Raw genomic sequence first — 18,436 nt, forward strand, 5'->3', positions numbered from 1 at the left:
CAGTGGGTGACACCATGAGTTACCGCACTGAGTGACACCAACCCTAGTAATGCCACTGCAGCAAGGGCAGCTGCGCGTGGCTGGGGCAAGCTTGCTGTCTGCTTTCCCACCGCCACCTCAGCCTGCCTTGGCTGAAGCTGGACTCAGAGCATGCCTGCAGCTGTAACTGAACCTGGGTGAGGGCGGGCAATGCACAGGCTCTTGGTCAAGTGCCAGCAGCTGTTGATGTCTTAGACCATATGTCATAGATTGAATTGTGTCCCCCCCAAAATGGGTGTATCAATTTGGCTGGGCCATGATTCCCAGAATTGTGTGATTGGCCTCCATTTTGTGATTGTAATTTTATGTTAAAGAGGATTAGGGTGCGATTGTAACACCACCTTTACCCAGGTCACATCCCTGATGCAATGTAAAGGGAGTTACCCTGGGGTGTGGCCTGCACCACCTTTTATCTCTCAGAGATAAAAGGAAAGGGAAGCAAGCAGAGAGTTGGGGACCTCATACCATCAAGAAAGCAGTGCTGGGAGCAAAGTGTGTCCTTTGTCTGGGGGAACATTGATGAGAAGGCCAACAGAGAGAGAAAGACTTCCCCTGGAGCTGATGCCCTGAATTTGAACTTTCAGCCTACCTGACTGTGAAGAAATAAATTTCTCTTTGTTAAAGCCATCTGCTTGTGGTATTTCTGTTGTAGCAGCACTAGATTACTAAGACACCATACCACCCTGTATGTGCCTGATCTCGGAAGCTAAGTAGGGTCAGGCCTGGTTAGTACTTGGATGGGAGACCGCCAAGGCTGCCCTTCACAGCTCTCTCACCCATAGACACCTGTTGTGCTGCTGAGGGACACCAGCTAGATACTTAAGCCCCCACTCTGATTCCTTGATCCTGTGGGAGATTCCGCTCCCTCCTTCCCATTTGAGGGCCCACAGTGCTTTTGACTTTGGATGGTCTCATGTGAGTGATTCCTGGGGCCCCTCTGTTGATAGCCAGCCTGGGGGCAGGGCCTTGTGGTCCAGGCTTGGAGGGAGCATGGCCCTCCCTGTGATGGAGGACATTCCATGTTTCCAGAGCCTCTCCATCCAGAGCTAGCTCCTTGTCCTATGGGGGCACCTGTTCCCCACCTCACAACTCCTCCAGCCCTTGTAGGAGGCCACCTGCTTCCACCCTACTGGCCAGTACCCCCCTTTGCTTTCCTTTTCCCTCAGGTTACTCTGACCTGTCTTTGCTCTGTGGGCCTGCTATGTCCTGGGATCCCTTCTCCTGGAGGATATGGGGGAGGGGAGGGGAGGGGAAGAGATCTGGGCCAGACTCCTTGCCCTCAAGGAGCTTAACATCTACTGGCAAGAACAGGCAGACACTTGGCACAGCAGCTCACATCTCTGCCAGGTGGTGAGGTTGGCTCAGGGATTGCATGGCTAGGAGGATCAGGGAGCACCCCAGATGGTGGCCTGCTGCCCAGAGGATCCACTAACTTTCCTCAACACTGTCCAGACAACTTGGAGAGAGTGAGGATGGGTGCTTATGACCCTGGGGCAGATTTTCAGGGGAAGCCAGGGCATAGTGATCCTGCTTCCCGGGTTGAATCTACTGAGGCATCTGGGACCAAGTGCCAGGTGAAGTAGGGGACCTGGTAGGCCATAGAAGGGGGTCACATGTTCTCCAGGTTGATGGCTCTGAATGGCCAGGACCAGAGACATCCTGCCCTCAACCAGCATGGCTGGAGCTGTAGGTGCTGCCGGCCAGCTGCACTGGTCGCCATCACTACCCAAACCCCCATGCCCACCCCCACCCCTGCCTCTCCCAGGAAAGCACAAGTGTGAGCTGGGCTGTGGCACCAGGGCCCTGGCCCAGTTCTCTTCTTCCTCCCTCCCCCAATCCCAGAGAGGTCCCACCCCTGGCCCCTCCCTTTCCTCCAGGTCTTGGGCCATCAGCTATCCTAGCCACAAAACGGGAGAAAATTTTCCTGCTCAGCCAGAACCTTAGCGCCACTTCCAGTGTGAGAACAGGTTTCATTCCTTCAGGACTCATCACCTGAGGGAGCCAGGGAGGCTCTGGAACTAAAGGAGCACCAAGACAGCAGTGAGGAAAAAGCTAGCTTCTCACATCCTGACTGCAGAAGAGAGAGCTTTGCCTAACTTCTCACAGAGAGTTTTCTTAAATATCAAGCACAGAACCATCCATTTTCTATAGTGTATCCATGGAAACTTTTGAAGTATATCTCACCTGAATTTAGAGACCATATCAAGAATAGATTTGATGCATTAAACTCTGATGACTGAAGACCAGACGACTTGTGGGATGACATCAAGGTCATCATACATGAAGAAAGCAAAAGGTCATTAAAAAGACAGGAAAGAAAGAAAAGACCAAAATGGATGTCAGAAGGGACCCTGAAACTTGCTCTTGAACATAGAGCAGCTAAAGCAAACAGGAGAAACAATGAAGTAAAAGAGATGAACAGAAGGCTTCAAAGAGCAGCTAGAGAAGACAAAGTATTATAATGAAATATGCAAAGACCTGGAGTTAGAAAGTCAAAAGGGAAGAACACACTTGGCATTTCTCATGCTGAAAATAACTGAAGAAAAAATTCAAACCTCAAGCTGCAATACTGAAGGATTCTACGGGCAAAATATTGAATGACGCAGGAAGTATCAAAAGAAGATGGAAAGAATACACAGAATCACTGTACCACAAAGAATTTGTCAGTGTTTGGCCATTTCAGGAGGGAGCATAGGAACAAGAACTGATGGTACTGAAGGAAGAAGTTCAAGCTACACTAAAAGCAGTGATGAAAAACAAGGCTCCAGGAATTGAAGGCATATCAATGTTTCAACAAACGGATGCAATGCTGGAAGGGCTAACTCATCTATGCCAAGAAATGTGGAAGACAGCTACCTGGCCAACCAACTGGGAGAGATCAATATACATGGCCATTCCAAAGAAAGGCATCCAACAGAGTGCAGAAATTATTGAACAATATCATTAATATGACATTCAAGTAAAATTTTGCTAAAGATAATTCAAAAGTGGTTGCAGCAATACATTGACAGGGAACTGCCAGAAATTCAAGCCAGATTCTGAAGAGGACCGGATATGAGAGATCATTGCTGATGTCAGATGGATCATGGCTGAAAGTGGAGAATACCAGAAAGATGTTTACCTGTGTTTTTTTTTTTTTGCCTATGCAGAGGCATTCCACTGTGTGAATCATAACAAATTATGGATAACATTTTGAAGGATGGGAATCCCAGAATGCTTAAATGTGCTCCTGAGGAATGTCTACATAGGCCAAGAGGCAATCATTCAAACAGAGCAAGGGGATACTATGTGGTTCAAAATCAGAAAAGGTGTGTGTCAGCGTTGTCTCTTTTCACCATATTTAATCTGTATGCTGAGAAAATAATCTGAGAAACTGGACTACATGAAGAACTCAGCATCAGGATTGGAGGAAGACTCATTACCAACCTGATACATGCAGATGACACAACCTTGCTTGCTGAAAGCAAAGAGGACTTGAAGCACTTACTGATGAAGATCAAAGATTACAGCCTTCAGTATGGATTACACCTCAACATAAGGTAAACAAAAATCCTCACAACTGGACCAATAAGCAACATCATGTCAAGGATTTCATTTTACTTGCATCCACAATCAACGTCCATGGAAGCAGCAGTCAAGAAATCAAATGACGCTTTGCATTGGGCAAATTTGCTGCAAAAGACCTCTTTAAAGTGTTCAAAAGCAAAGCTATCAGTTTGAGGACTAAGGTGTGCCTGACCCATGACATAGTATTTTCAATCACCCAAGCTGCTCTGTGGGCCTTTACTGCCTAGACACACACAATTCCCACAGAGACGTAGGCCCCAGTACCTCGCCTGAAGCCTATGCACTCTGGGGTGAATCCCTGAGGATGGCAGTTCTAGGTTCAAAGGTGACCCGTGGGTGGTAACAGTTAGTTGGGCCTGCAGACTCCTAGCTTCTAGAGTCTTCAGAGAAGGTGTCCTCTGAGCCTCTGGCTTTTCCCACTGTGGAGGCATCATGGTGCTTAGGTCAGGAAGTGCTTAAAGGAGGTGCAGGACCTGTGCAGGACAGGGACTCACAGCTCACTGTATCCTTTAAAGATGAGAGGCGCATGCTCAGAATAAAGTCACCTGTCTGGAGACAGTGGGCCTCAAGCCACCCTGACAAGGCCAGTCCTCTCAGAGAGCAGACACTGGCTAGCCCAGGACTCATCACTGCTCACACTGCTCCTCCTCAAAACCCCCCCACCTGTTTAGGTCCCTTGGTTCTCCAGGGAATGTGCCCCACCCACACCCCTGCAGGAGCAGTCAGGAAAGGCCATGTCCGCAGTTTGAGGCTGGAGCCTCTCCCTTGGCAGCCAATGCCTCAGCTGCACAGAATGGGTGGTGTGTGGTCATATTAATAATGTTTAAAATGACACCAATATAAAGTGTACAAAGCTGTACATAGTGGACATAAAATGCCGCATCACGCAGTGTCAAGCTAAGCGCAGTTTACAGGGAGGGACTTGGCGAAGGAGACTTTCACTTTCTGTTTTACCCATTTGTAAACCATTTGATAAGTTTTCCAAACAGCACATCTATTTTGTCATTTTCTAAATAAAAACATTTTTGAGTGTGTGTGCAAGAGGCTGACTTTTGAAAAAAGTATTTTTGATAAAGGGCCAGTTCCCCAGATGAAAGGGGTTGGGCCGACAAGGACGCCTGGGTGATTGGCCTGTGCCTGTGCAGGGCGGGTGGTGCAGGGACTTTAACATAAGCAGACATCCCAGCCCAGGTGCGGAGGACAGGGTGGGGAGGAATGCTGCAAAGGAAGTGAAGCAAGCACAGGTGTGGACCGGAAAGATGGAAACTCACTTACGAGGGCATCTTTGCTCAGAGCAGCGGGCTTCAGAGTCCGCAGGGAACTGTGCCGGAGTAGTACGTGGGCAGGGCTGTGCAGGGGGTGGAGCCTGGATGGGAGGCAGGGCCAGTGAGGAGTTGTGGAGAGGGCATCTAAATCTTCCCTCCACTCGATGCACGCCCCCCATGACTTTCCTAATCTGCAGGTCCTTAAACCCAACAGAACTGGATTCTCATCCTTCTCATCCATAGGAATCTCTTTGGTGTCCTGTGGCTCAGGGCTGCTGCTCGCCTATTTTAAGTTAATGTTTCAGACAATCATAATCAAAGACTAGCGTTTTGTGGGCCACATATATTGGAAGTTTATGAAGCTTAAACATTTTCCTCAGAAAAGTATATGTAATAACTGAAGATATAATGCCAGAAATCTTAACAATTGAAGGCCAATATTGTTGTTATTATGTTTAAAGGACAGCCAGGGCTGGGCTTACTCTAGGAGGTATATTCCAATGTTGCTTGATGTCAAATATCTGACACAATAATTAAATATATAAATTATCAGCTCTCTCCCTAAGAAGTTCTCATTCAGCAGGTCATGCAGAAACCAGGGTATCTGTCTTAGGCTGGCTTTTCTAGAGAAGCAAAACCAGTGAAGATTCCATATACATAAGCATACATACGTACATATATATGTATACGTAAAGAGAGAGAGCAAGGAAGTGGCTCACGTGGCTGTAGAGGCTGGAAAGTCCAAAATCCGTGGGTCAGGCTGGAGGCTTCTCCCAATTCATGTAGCTGCAGGGGCTGATGAGCCCAAGATCCAGACCGCTGGGACTGACGAATCCCAGGATCGGCAGGCAAGCTGCTAGCTCAGTCCCAAGAACCAGAGATCAGCTGTAGGATCCAGAGCAAGCAAAAGTCAACGAGCCTTGTCAGAAAGTCTACCTATATTGGATGCAGGCTACAGCCCCAAGGAAACTCTCTTTCAACAGATTGACTACTCGCAGCAGATCCCACCACAGAGGTGATCACATTATATTACATCTCATCATGGAAGTGATTACATCATTACACAACTGCCAAACTACATTGTAACTGCCAAACCACTGAGAATCATGGCTCAGCCAAGCTGACACACAACCTTAACCATCATAGTATCTATGGTTTACTAGAAACCCCACATGACTCATACCTTCAGGCAAGCTTGGGAATCACTGAGGTTGGCGAAGGTCCATGACCCTGGCATACCCTGAGTCTTCTAATTTTCCTCATTTGTGCTCAAAGCTTGTGAAATAGGTCGTAATTGATACATTAAATAGTTTTATTCACACTTGATGAGCTGGTCCTATTTGTGACCAACTATGTGAACTATTTGATAAATATTTGTTAATCTTCTCAATTTGAAGAATCCACATGAGTTCTTAAATTTCAATGTGCAGAAGAATCACGTGGGCAAGTTGTTAAAATGCAAATTCTGCTCTACCACATAGATTATGATTCATTTGGTCTCTGGTAGGACCCAGGAATTCACTTTCGAAATAAGCATGAACACCTGCTGTTTGCAATGAAAGTGCTGTAAGGATTACGTAGCGAGAAATCCCACACAGGGCACTGATACATTAAAAACACAGCAACTTCTTGAAGCACACTCGTACTAGAATGTCTACCTGAATCTTGGCAAACTATTGAAATAACCTGTGTATCTGAGGCCTCCTCTAACTTGTCAACTTATTACCTGAGTTTTATTATAAGTGATTGTCTTAGTCATCTAGTGCTGCTATAACAGAAATACCACAGGTGAATGGTTTTAACAAACAGAAGTTTATTCTCTCAGTCTAGTAAGCTGGAAGTCCAAATTCAGGGCGTCAGCTTCAGGGGAAGGCTTTCTCTGTCAGCTCTGGAGGAAGGTCCTTCTCATCAGTCTTCCCTTGGACTAGGAGCTTCTCCTCGAAGGAAGCCCAGGTCCAAAGGACACGCTCTGCTCCCAGCACTGTTTTCTTAGTGGTATGAGGTCCCCCCGTCTCTCTGCTCACTTCTTTCATTTATATCTCAAAAGAGACTGGCTCAAGACATAATCCAATCTTGTAGATTGAGTCCTGACTCATTAACATAACTGCCGCCTATCCCACCTCATTAACATCGTAGAGGAAGGATTTACAACACATAGGAAAATCACATCACATGACAAGATGGTGGACAATCATAAAATACTGGGAATCACAGCCTAGCTAAACAGATACACATATTTTTGGGGGACAAGATTCAATCCATGGCAGTGATTTCCTTGGAATTAAAATTATTTCTCAACTCATCCTATTAAAAAACAGAGCACAAGAAAGGTACTCCTAGATGATTTAATTAAAACAAAACTAGTATTTTCATGTCTTAAAATAAGTGAAGTTTTGTTAAAGTCAAAGCAAAAATTTACATTTTAATTTATTCTTTCCTTACGTGTCAGCAACTCCATAAAGTACCTGCAATTATATTTTCCTACACGTAAGCCTGAAATTTTGCAACTCACATTTTAGTAAGTAAAATACAGCTTTCATACTACGCACAACAAGATAATTTGAATTTATATAAGGATTTTAATGTTTCTGATCTGTCTTGCAATAAAGTGTTATGCATGTGTTTTAAGATAGTTGCATTACTATGCTTCTCACTAACGATTTAAGGAAAATTTTGCATGAATGTGTTATGATATTTCTGGCTCTCATTAAATATTGCATTTGAAGGATTCTATGTTAGAAGCACAGCTATTATCTCTCTGAGTTGTCATGATTCTGAGAAATAGTGAATGCATTTCACTTGGTTTAATTTGCATTTTGATTTATTTTAAATGTTTTATCATAAACATCGGTTTTATTAACAGAGTTTCCTCAGAATTTGAAAACGTCTAATTCCTGAAGAATGACATTGACTATCCTATAGTGATTAAAGAGCTCTGGTGGCACAGTGGTTAAGTGCTGGGCTGCTGACCAAAAGGTTGACAATTTTAACCCACCAGCTGCTCTGCAGGTGAAAGATGTGGCAGTCTGCTTCCACAATGATTTACAGTCTTGGAAACTCTATGGGGCAGCTCTACTCTCTCCAGGAGTGTTGCTGAGTTGGAATCAACTCATTAGCAATGTTTTGCTTTTTGTTTATAGTGATTAAAACAATGGATAAACACACATATTAACCATATAAACAGTGGATTTTTATATTGGGGTATTTGTGTTACAAATTGGGTAAAAATTGTCAATGCAACCAGTTTTTTTTTTTTTTTTATTTCTGAAAATATCTAATCCAATGCCCCAATAAGAACAAGTACAAGGGTCCCAGAGACATTGCAAAACACATTATTTGGTGTTTTGCTCCAAGGAAGATTGATTCAGATACCCTGGAAGCATTGATGAGCTTGGCGAGCCCGGTTATGGCTGAGTGTTTGAAAATGAAGGTCCTCATCAGATCATACCTGTAATTACAGTTGATGAAGCTCTAGAGCATGGTGTTGGCACAGCAGTGCACCAGAGATAGTCACTTCATAGTGTGAAGGGCTGTGAAAAGCATGTTCTTCAGCTGACAGGTGAAAGGGATGTACTGGAGGATGGAGAAGGTGCAGAGGAGCCCCACGATGTGGTAGGGGAGCCAGCAGATGTGGAACCAAGTAGAAGATGATCTGCGGCTGCTGTGCTTCTCTTGGTCGCTCAATGCCAAGACGGCCCTGGCGTGGAGGAAATGTTGTTGTTAGGTGCCAACAAGTTGGTTCCAACTCATAGCTACCCTATGAACAACAGAACAAAACACTGCCCTGTCCTGTGCCATCCTCACAATCGTTGCTATGCTTGAGCCCATTGCTGTAGCCACTGTGTCAATCCATCTTGTTGAGGGTCTTCCTCTTTTTCGCTGACCATCTAATTTACCAAGCATGATGTCCTTCTCCAGAGACTGATGCCTCCTGATAACAGGTCCAAAGTATGTGAGACGAAGTCTCACCATCCTTGCTTCTAAGGAGCATTCTGGTTGTACTTCTTCCAAGACAGGTTTGTTCGTTCTTTTGACGGTCCATGGTATATTCAACATTCTTCGCCGACACCATAATTCAAAGGGATTGATTCTTCTTTGGTCTTCCTTATTCGTTGTCCAGCTTTCGCATGCATATGAGACTATTGAAAACAGACTTGGGTCAGGCACACCTTAGTCTTCAAGGTGGCATCTTTGCTTTTTAACACTTTAAAGAGTTCTTTTGCAGTAGATTTGCCCAATGCAATGTGTCATTTGATTTCCTGACTGCTGCTTCCATGGATGTTGATTGTGGATCCAAGTAAAATGAAATCCTTGACAACTTCAATCTTTTCTCTGTTTATCATGATGTTGCTTATTGGTCCAGTTGTGAGGATTTTTGTTTTCTTTATGTTGAGGTGTAATCCACGCTGAAGGCTGTAGTCTTTGATCTTCATCAGTAAGTGCTTCAAGTCCTCTTCACTTTCAGCAAGCAAGGTTATGTAATCTGTATATGGCAGGTTGTTAATGAGTTTTCCTCCAATCCTGATGTCCCGTTCTTCTTCACATGAGGAAGTAGAAGACAGAAATGATGGAGAGAGGGATGGTGAATCCCAGGACCACGGAAACCAGCTCCATGTCAGTCAGTCACTCCTTGACGCTGTGCTCTATGTAGAAGGACTGGAAGTAAGTTTCATCTTTGGTGGTTAATGGGATGGTCTTCAGGCAGTAGGAGTCAGGCAGGGACATGCAGAAGTCCAGAAGTCACACCAGAATGCATATGACAAAGTGCACCATCTTCAGATGTAATGGTGGTATTGGTGGAGTAGGTGATGGAGAGGTAGCAGTCCCCCCTCATTCTCATAAGGAAGAAGATGCTGCCAAAGAGGTTGATGGAGAAGATGAGGTGCATGATCTTGCAAGTGAGCTCATCCATGGGCCACTGGTTATGCTGCACCAAGCTGACTGTTCACATCTTGATAGTGATGACCACCCACAGGTCTTTAATAGCCAGGTTCAAGTTGTAAGAGTATATATCATAGCCTGTGGTTTTGATCTGAATGTTGACATAGACCACCACTGAGTTGGTGATCATACCAATCACACGGAAGAAGACGTAAAAGAGAGCATGTATAGCAGCATGCTCTCATTGGGCATGTTTGGGACACAGCACAGTGTCACTACCAGTGCAGTCGATGATGCTGCATGGCCACTTGATGTCGAAGAAATTCCCTAGCTCTGAGTAGTGGAACAAGTGCACATATATGGTTTTGAGGGGGGTGATCAAATGACCTACAAAAAAATGAAACAAAAGAGATGGAAAAGAAAAATCACATCACAAGGAAAAATTCAAGTTTCAGTTCAAATGCTTTTCCAGTGCCCCTGATCTGCTCAGTTGTTTCACTTTAACTCTGTAATGTCTTTTCAAAGAAAGATAAAAGGACAACCATAATAGAACTCTTCAGAACAAAATAAAGCATACCCAGACTCTGAAACAATGCCACCCCCAAAAAGAGAAGAAATATTTGCTTTGAGATCTTTTCAAGGGTGTGTTCTTGAGTCCCTGGGTGCTTCAAATGGTTAACTTGTTCAGCTGCTAACCAAAAGTTTGGAGATTTGATTCCACCCACACGTGCATTAAAGGAAAGGCCTGGTGACCTACTTCCAAAAACTCAAGTCACTGAAAATCCTGTGAAGTACCTTTCTACTCAGATACACATGGAGTCACTATGAGCTGGAGTCTACTTGTCGGCAACTGGCTTTGGGTGGTTCTTCAGACATGGTCACCTGGCTGTGTTCTGGGTGTGGAACCAACACTGTACCAGCGCCAAAGAAACCTCAGACAGATGACCACGGTCACAGCAATACTGAGAATGTGCTCATGTTCAGCAGGGGATATTAGGGCTATCTTATCTGCATCGCCAAGAATGGGGTAGTTGATCTACTGCATGCACATTACAAGTGCCCTGCTTTGAGGCTTAATGAAAGCATTTAACATTCTCTCCCAGAGTCTTATGATTCAAAGGATACTCTGGGCGAAGCTGGGCCAGCGAGAGGGCGCGGGCGCCAAGCAGTGGGGGCAGCCGGCGGGCACAGCGATCAGGGCCAGGGCAGTGACCCAGGCAGAGACCAAGGCAGCGGCAGCACCCCGAGCCCGCCGCACCCTCACCTCCAGCGGGCGGGAACCGCCGCATGGGGGTCGAGGGGCGGGGGTACAGACTGCCCTGCTGTGCGGAGCAGCAGCGGCAGACACCCCAGGCTGGCTAGGGCTGTATGTCAGAGGAACCATGCCCGGCCGGCGGCGGCATGACTCATGGCCCCCAGCGCTGATGCTCAAGTGCGTGGTGGTCTGCGATGGGGCGGTGGGCAAGACGTTCCTAATTACGAGCTGTACCAACGATGCCTTCCCCGAGGAGTACGTGCCCACCATCTTTGACCACTATGCAGTCAGCGTCACGGTTGACGGCAAGGAGTACGTTCTGGGACTCTATGACACAGCCAGACAGGAGGATCATCGTCTGAGACCTTTGTCTTATCCTATGACTGACGTCTTTTTTATATGCTTCTCTGTGATAAATCCAGCCTCACTGCAAAATGCGAAAGAAGAGTGGGTACCAGAACTTAAGAAATACGCACCAAATGTACCCTTTTTATAAATAGGTGCTCAGATTGATCTCCGAGATGACCCCCAAATTTAGCAAGACTGAATGATATGAAAGAAAAACCTATTATGTGTGGAACAAGGACAGAGAAACTAGCAAAAGAGATAGGAGCATGCTGCTATGTGGAGTGTTCAAATTTAAACCAGAAGGAATTAAAGGCTGTTTTTGATGAGGCGATCATAGCCATTTTAACTCCAGAGAAACACATAGTAAAAAAAGGAATTGGATTAAGATGTATAAACTGTTGTTTAATTACGTAAGAAATGTCTTCAGTGGCCAAGGAAACTATTTCTCTCAGAAAGAATATGAAATGCTACAGCTATGCACAGACCTCTTACAGATAATGAAGCAGTTTAAAAGTTGGAAAAAAAACCTAACCTACTCTCAGAATTCTGTAGAGTTCATTAAGAACGTTTTTTAAAGGTTCAAGAAGCAGCAAACAGCATCCAAAGCCACAATTTATTACAAATACTTTATTTCAATAGAAGGTACAATCTCTCGGGGTTTTCATAGTTTAAAAAGTCCCAATCATATCATGCTGTATCTACATAAAAAACAAAAACAAAACAGCACTGTAAATGCAACTGCTTGGCTTTGACCATATGCATTTCTGCACAGTCTTCATGGAATCTGCATGAAGAAACATCTTCCCCTTTTGTTCCAATTAATTGTTCTTGTATGTAAGTTGCTTTCTATTCCAATATATCCAGAGTGGTGAAATAGCAAAGCCAGTCACATAGCCAAACTTGCTCCAAGCTTACAGGAGATGGACCATACCTAAGGAGAGAATGTATGAGATCAAAAAAGAATAAGTGTTTTATTATTACTTGAATACAAGTGTAACCTAAATATTCCTATATTAAAACAATGTACTTTCTTAAAGAATGCCAAAAGTGTAATAAGGTCATAACTGCATTTACCATGAACGCTAAAACTGTACACATTTTAGGTAACGTACACAATTTAGTCTAATGACTGGACAAGGCTTCTGGCAATTGTAGATTTGGTTTGATGCTCCCCAAACTGCATGAGATACATGCTAAAATTACAGATTAAAATTTTGTGTCAGACTTTGCCATAACAATGGACTCAATTTAGCTCTCTGGACTAGCTGGTAATTTTTTTTTTTTTTTAATTCCCACATTGACTGTGTACACCAGATGATATGAGAAGTGTGTATACTGACTAAACCACAAGAAACTGTCTTTAAATTGTGTTAAAGAGAAAAGACCTAGAACTCAAGCATATTACATAGGATTTCCAGCAGAGCAGCTGCTTCCATAATAAAACTGATATCACCTTTCAGATATAAATATTGGAATTATAACAGAAGTTATAGAGCTACTCGAGAGTGGAAGTTAAGCGAAATACTGACTTCCAAATACCCACTTTCTGCAGCCACATAACAATTTACAATATTACATCAAGCCAGAAGTAAAAAATGTTGTTTTATTTCTTCCACGAGCAGTGCAAGTTGGTCCCTAGGTGAAAAGCTCTGCTTAAAAAAACATCGGAGACAAAATTTTCCTGTTCATATGTGAAGCTTATTTGGTATATTGGGGCCATATTTAATCTTTCTCTGGGGGTACATGCCATAGAACTGTGTTGGAGATAGGTGAATCACCTTAACTGCTAGGTCTATTACCTAATTGGAAACCCTGGTGGCATAGTGGTTAAGAGCTATGTCTGCTAACCAAAAGATCGGCAGCTGGAATCCACCAGGTACTCCTTGGAAACTCTATGGGGCAGTTCTACTCTGTCCTATAAGGTCACTATGAGTCAGAATCCACTTGACAGCAACGGGTTTTTGGTATTACCTAATTAAACACTCGGGTTTCCTGTGGATCTGCCTTATTCCAAACTCCTTGCAAGAAACAATAGTGATAGACGAAGTTTCATTGTGAACAAATTAAGGCAGTTTTATAGAGAAGCATAATCAACCCATATTTTTTTTTCCAGTCTTTCCTAGGTTTAAACTTACTTTTGCCTAAATTATGGTTTCTTATATCTGTGGTGGGCTTCTATTGATTTCCATGGCTTCAGTTTATAGCTATTATCTATTGCACAGATTGGGTAATGGGACACTAAACTTTTACACTTGAAAATGGCAGCCGTAAGTGCTCATATCAGTCACAAATCTAGGATGTACTATCTTGCTTTATGTCAGCTTTGTAGAGATTTTTAAAAAATATAAGCATCATCTTCCCCACTGAAGAATGGAGAGCCTAGTGGATAACTAGCCAGAAGCCTTCTTGATGAACAGGATACTGAATGTCTTCTTTCTCCCAAGAAGTGGTGGTTCATATTAAGCTTCATGGCCTTATGTATGAGCAAACGAAATCTTATGTAACTTTTCCATTTAATTTCTGTTTTTATATAGAATGAAAGAAATTATATAAATCAATTAATATATCAGCTAAGTTGTCCAATACACAGTATAAAGGAAATAAGTAAGACAGTAAAGTATTATACATTTCCAACTTGCCTTTGGGGATTTGATGGAGTTTTTAAAATTTTTTTTGTCCTTCAAATTCACATTTCTGAAACCTTTTCCACTTGGTTTACTAGCCAATGAAAGTTAAAATCTAGATTTGTCCTGCCCTAAGAGAGGTGGCTTAGGAATCTACAAAATAGCTCAGGTGCTACCTGTTTCTTGACTGGGACTCAATTTCTTCATCTATGAAATATGGCAGGTAGAGCAGATCATCTCTAAAGTCTCTCCCATTTATCAGCTCTAACCCTCAGTTTGCAGTTATGAAGACCATTCAAAATATAGTCAGATGTGTGGAAGGACCTGCAGTTGGATTGGGCCCCAAACCTGCAGACTCCGGATTTGAATGTGATTTCAACAAAGTACAACCGAACAGCTGTCCCAAACCCTGGACTGTCATCTGGATTTGCCTTATTTTATTTCCTCAACTGCTTCAAAAGAAACTTGTGCTAAGACCCAAAACACAAAAATGCCCACCTGCTGCATTTCTGGAGGGGGCTGACAGTTCTCTCAAGGGTGTTCCCTGATAGCCTGTTGCACAGCCAGTGCTCTCAATTGTCTGGGGGGTTTACACAGTGCTGGGGGTGGGGATGGTCCTTGGTCATCCTCTGAGCATACTGGCATCTGCTGAGATGTCCTCTGTCTGGTCCCTGTGGGGGTCTCTTATGTCACCCTCACTCAAGGGTCTCTTTCTGCTGTTCCATGCCTCACAGGACCAGGTAGGACTGGAGTACTCAGTGGGTTAGTCCCAGACTGTCTTCTGCTTTCATGGTACTTACTTTCCAGCCCCCTAAATCACCCAGCTGCTTCCTTCCACACTGAGATGCAAAGGAGGGAGGGAGGGTGACCCCTGAAATCAACCTAGACTCCTCATGCAGCCCCTTGGGCTTTGGGGGTACTTTCCATCCCAACAGTCTCCCTAGGCCAGGGCACAGCATGCAGTGCCCCTTCTATCCCAGGTCCCTCAGACCTCTCTGCCATCTGCTCTCTCCATGGGGTGGGCTCTATTCCAGGAGGGTGTACCAGGGACCCAGCTCTCTGCTATTTCCAAAAACTCACTTCTTTGCCCTGCATGGAGATTGAAGACTTGCTGATTCACTCCCATTATCTAGGGTCCAAGTTCACTCAGTGTGTATGATTTGTGAAAACCAGAGACATTTTCTTTTATTCTGGCTGCAATGTTCTTCCCTGGAGCAATGATTCTGTACTGTGTAGTTGCAGGAGGGATAATACAGGAACAGGTTAAGGGTTACAGCACAACCCGGACAGATGAAATCATCAAAAAAAAAAAAAAAAATATCCTCCCATCACACATGGATGGGGACGTGGCATAGGTAGAAGGAGTTGTGCACCAGGTTTGGGCTATGTGGTAGGCACTGGTGGAAGAAGGGACTATTAGAAGGTTCCCCTCTCTCATTCCTTCCTCAAATCAGGCCAGAGAGCCTGAAATTCTGCCATTCAAGGTTCCTTCTTTTGGGGCTCTTTCCTGATGAACAAAAAGTTGACAACACTAGCCTTATGTTGCAGTAATAAAGCTGTTAGTGACTTAGCAAATGATGACATTTAGATCCTATGAGGGATATCTGGAGCCCCAGGACATAGGTAGGACCTCACAATTGGAGGAAAGAAGTTTCCCTTCCAGGACTGTGCAGCCTGGAGACCTAGTCCACCCAGAGAGAGATGCAAAGCCTTTCCACTCCACTTCCTCCCATTTGATGCTCTGCTCCTTGTTCATAGTGAAATGCCCAAGGCAGGAAGACAGCAGCAAGCCACCCCACACCGTCCCTTGCAGTCCCCTTGGCACCACATTATCAGGGAGGCAATATTAAATGTATTCCATTTGGTTCAACCTATAAATAACTGAATTTGCTTATACCCTAAATTTCCAATAAGTAAAGAAAAAAATAATGCCGCTGAAGTGTAAGATGTAAACACTTTGTGTATAAAGGAATAAAATCTACTTGCTGGTCTGTGGCCTTCTGTCCTTCCGATAAGTTCACAGTAACCTGGGAGGAAGCCCCTGAACATTTGCGTTCAGATTTCTGACAGACCAGCCAGAAAAATTTAAGTCACCCATGGCTGCTTCTCTGGGTCTCCCTGGGAGGCAGCAACTCAGGGGTGTGGTCTATTTTACAGTGTTGTTAGTGGCTGTTGAGTATGACCAACTCATGGCGGATGCAGTGCACAACAGAATGAAATGCTGCCTGGTCCTGTGCCATCCTCATAATCTCTTGGAGATTGGACTGTTGGGATCCATAGGGTTTTCACTCCCTGATTTTCAGAAGTAGATCACAGGTTTCTTCCTATTCCCTCTTAGTCTGAAGTTTCAGTGAAACTTGTTCAGCATGGTAGTAACACACAAACCTCCACTGGCAGACAGGTAGTAGCTACCCTTGAGGTGCATTGGCCAGTTCTAGTTTATTAGGAATGTTGAAATTCTCCTTTGATGAGCTTCTCCTCCAAGGACACTACAGATAATGGGACACGGAGATTTTCCAACTAAGCTAAGCGTAGATATCTCAGAACTCAGAGTAATATGGGGAGCTGTGAGGCTGCATTCTGTTCCTTTGTGCTTGCCACCTGCAAATGCGAGAAAGTGGAGTGACTGCTGAGGACCCCAGGGAAGAGTCCCAATTTTAATTCCCAGTGTTACGGGCTTTCTCTCCTAAGCTCCAGGGGCAGTTGTGAATGTATACACACCACTAAGATTTATCCTTAAAGGGCAACGGCTTCTGATGGGCTAAATGCTTTAAACCATCACCCATTTGTCAGTTTGTCATCCTGTAGTGGCTTGAAGATTGCTGTGATGCTGGAAGCTATGAGACTGGTATTTCAAATACCAGCAGGGTCACCCATGGTGGACAAGTTTCAATGGAGCTTTCAGACTAAAATCAAGTAGGAGGAAAAGGTTGAGAATCTACTTCTAAAAATTGTTGTTGTTAGGTGCCGTGAAGTCAGTTCCAACTCATATGTACGTAAGTTCTGACCCTACGTACAACAGAACGAAATTTACTGCCCGGTCCTGTGCCATCCTCACAATGGTTGCTATGTTTATGCCCGTTGTTACAGCCACTGTGTCAGTCCATCTCTTCTAGGGTCTTCCTCTTTTTTACTGACTCTCTACCTTACCTAGCATGATATCCTTTTCCAGGGACTGGTCCCTCCTGATGACATGTCCACAGTGAGATGAAGTCTCCCCAGCCTCGCTTCTAAGGAACATTCTGGCTGTACTTCTTCCAAGACAGATTTGCTCATTCTTCTGGCAGTTCATGGGATATTCAATACTCTTCACCAACACCATAATTTAAAGGCACCAATTCTTCTTCTGAAAATTAGCCAGTGAAAACTGTGTGGCTAACAGCAGAATATTGCCCAATATAGCACTGGAAAGTGAGCTCCCTTGGTTGGAAGGCACTCAAAATCCGCAGTGGCTGCAACAATGGATGTGAGCGTACCAATCATCATGAAGATGGTGCAGGAGTGGGCAGTGTTCCGTTACATTGTACATGGGGTTGCCAAGTTGGAGTCTGTGCAATGGCAACTGGTTTTTTAGTATACCCTAATACTTTTGGGATTTGTTTAAAGAATTCAAATGGGTTTTTGTTCACTTGTATGATACATGGTGCACATCACCTTTGTCTAGATGTCCCAGTCATACTTCTCAAGCATAGAGGTAAGTGGTCATGTGGTGGGTGCTCAGTGAAGGAGGCCATGGTTATCTGTCTGGTATGTGAAGAGTGGTGGACAATTTTGGTGTCTTTCTTATTTTCAAAAGCCTAATTTCTAATAGCTTTTCACATGCTTGTGTCCTCAGACCTTTCCATGTGGGACTAAGAACTGCTGCCAATCAAGCCATTGGCAAAAAAGTGGTGACTTCACCACCATTTGTTAAAATATAATGTTGAGAAGCAGCAGAACGGAAATATCTGAATTTTCATAGTTATTTCTGAAACTAAACTGACTAAAATCATTCCTAGGTAGGTCAGAATCTTCTCTTTAACAATTTTTAGAAGAAAAGGCAAAGACAAAGTCATTGTGATGGTATTAAACTAGGGCCTTTGCTGGCCCCAAAACACAGACCCTGAGGCTCCTTTCCTTGTAAACAAATATTACTCAGTAAAGAGGAGCACGTTTAGGTTAGCTCTTACTATATAACACTGAATAGAAAACAAACAAAGTCACACCCTTCAACATACCTATCTACAAGCACTATGGATTCATGTAAATTGTTACAGAGTCGTTTACAAGAAATGCATGGCCCACTAGACAGTAGGAAAGCAACACTCTCTGAATGGCATTTTTCTGCAAAGCTTCTGGTTTTGCCTCATTAAGCAACAAAATATCACTTTTAGGATGGGAATTTTTGTAAAATATATTATTTTCCTGCTTTTTAAAATGAAACGCGATATAAACTGTCCATGCTCTGTCCCACCCAC

General features: G+C 44.0%; 2 pseudogenes; one reads left to right on the forward strand and one right to left on the reverse strand.

Annotated features, from left to right (window-relative positions):
* Window positions 1–8,203: 8,203 nt before the first annotated feature.
* Window positions 8,204–11,136, reverse strand: LOC101351823 (atypical chemokine receptor 3-like; annotated as a pseudogene).
* On the forward strand, window positions 11,135–11,718 carry LOC101352080 (rho-related GTP-binding protein RhoQ pseudogene; annotated as a pseudogene).
* Window positions 11,719–18,436: the final 6,718 nt, after the last annotated feature.

Source organism: Trichechus manatus, unplaced genomic scaffold (assembly GCF_000243295.1).
Source record: "Trichechus manatus latirostris isolate Lorelei unplaced genomic scaffold, TriManLat1.0 scaffold00264, whole genome shotgun sequence".
In the NCBI taxonomy this organism is placed as follows: Eukaryota; Metazoa; Chordata; class Mammalia; order Sirenia; family Trichechidae; genus Trichechus; species Trichechus manatus.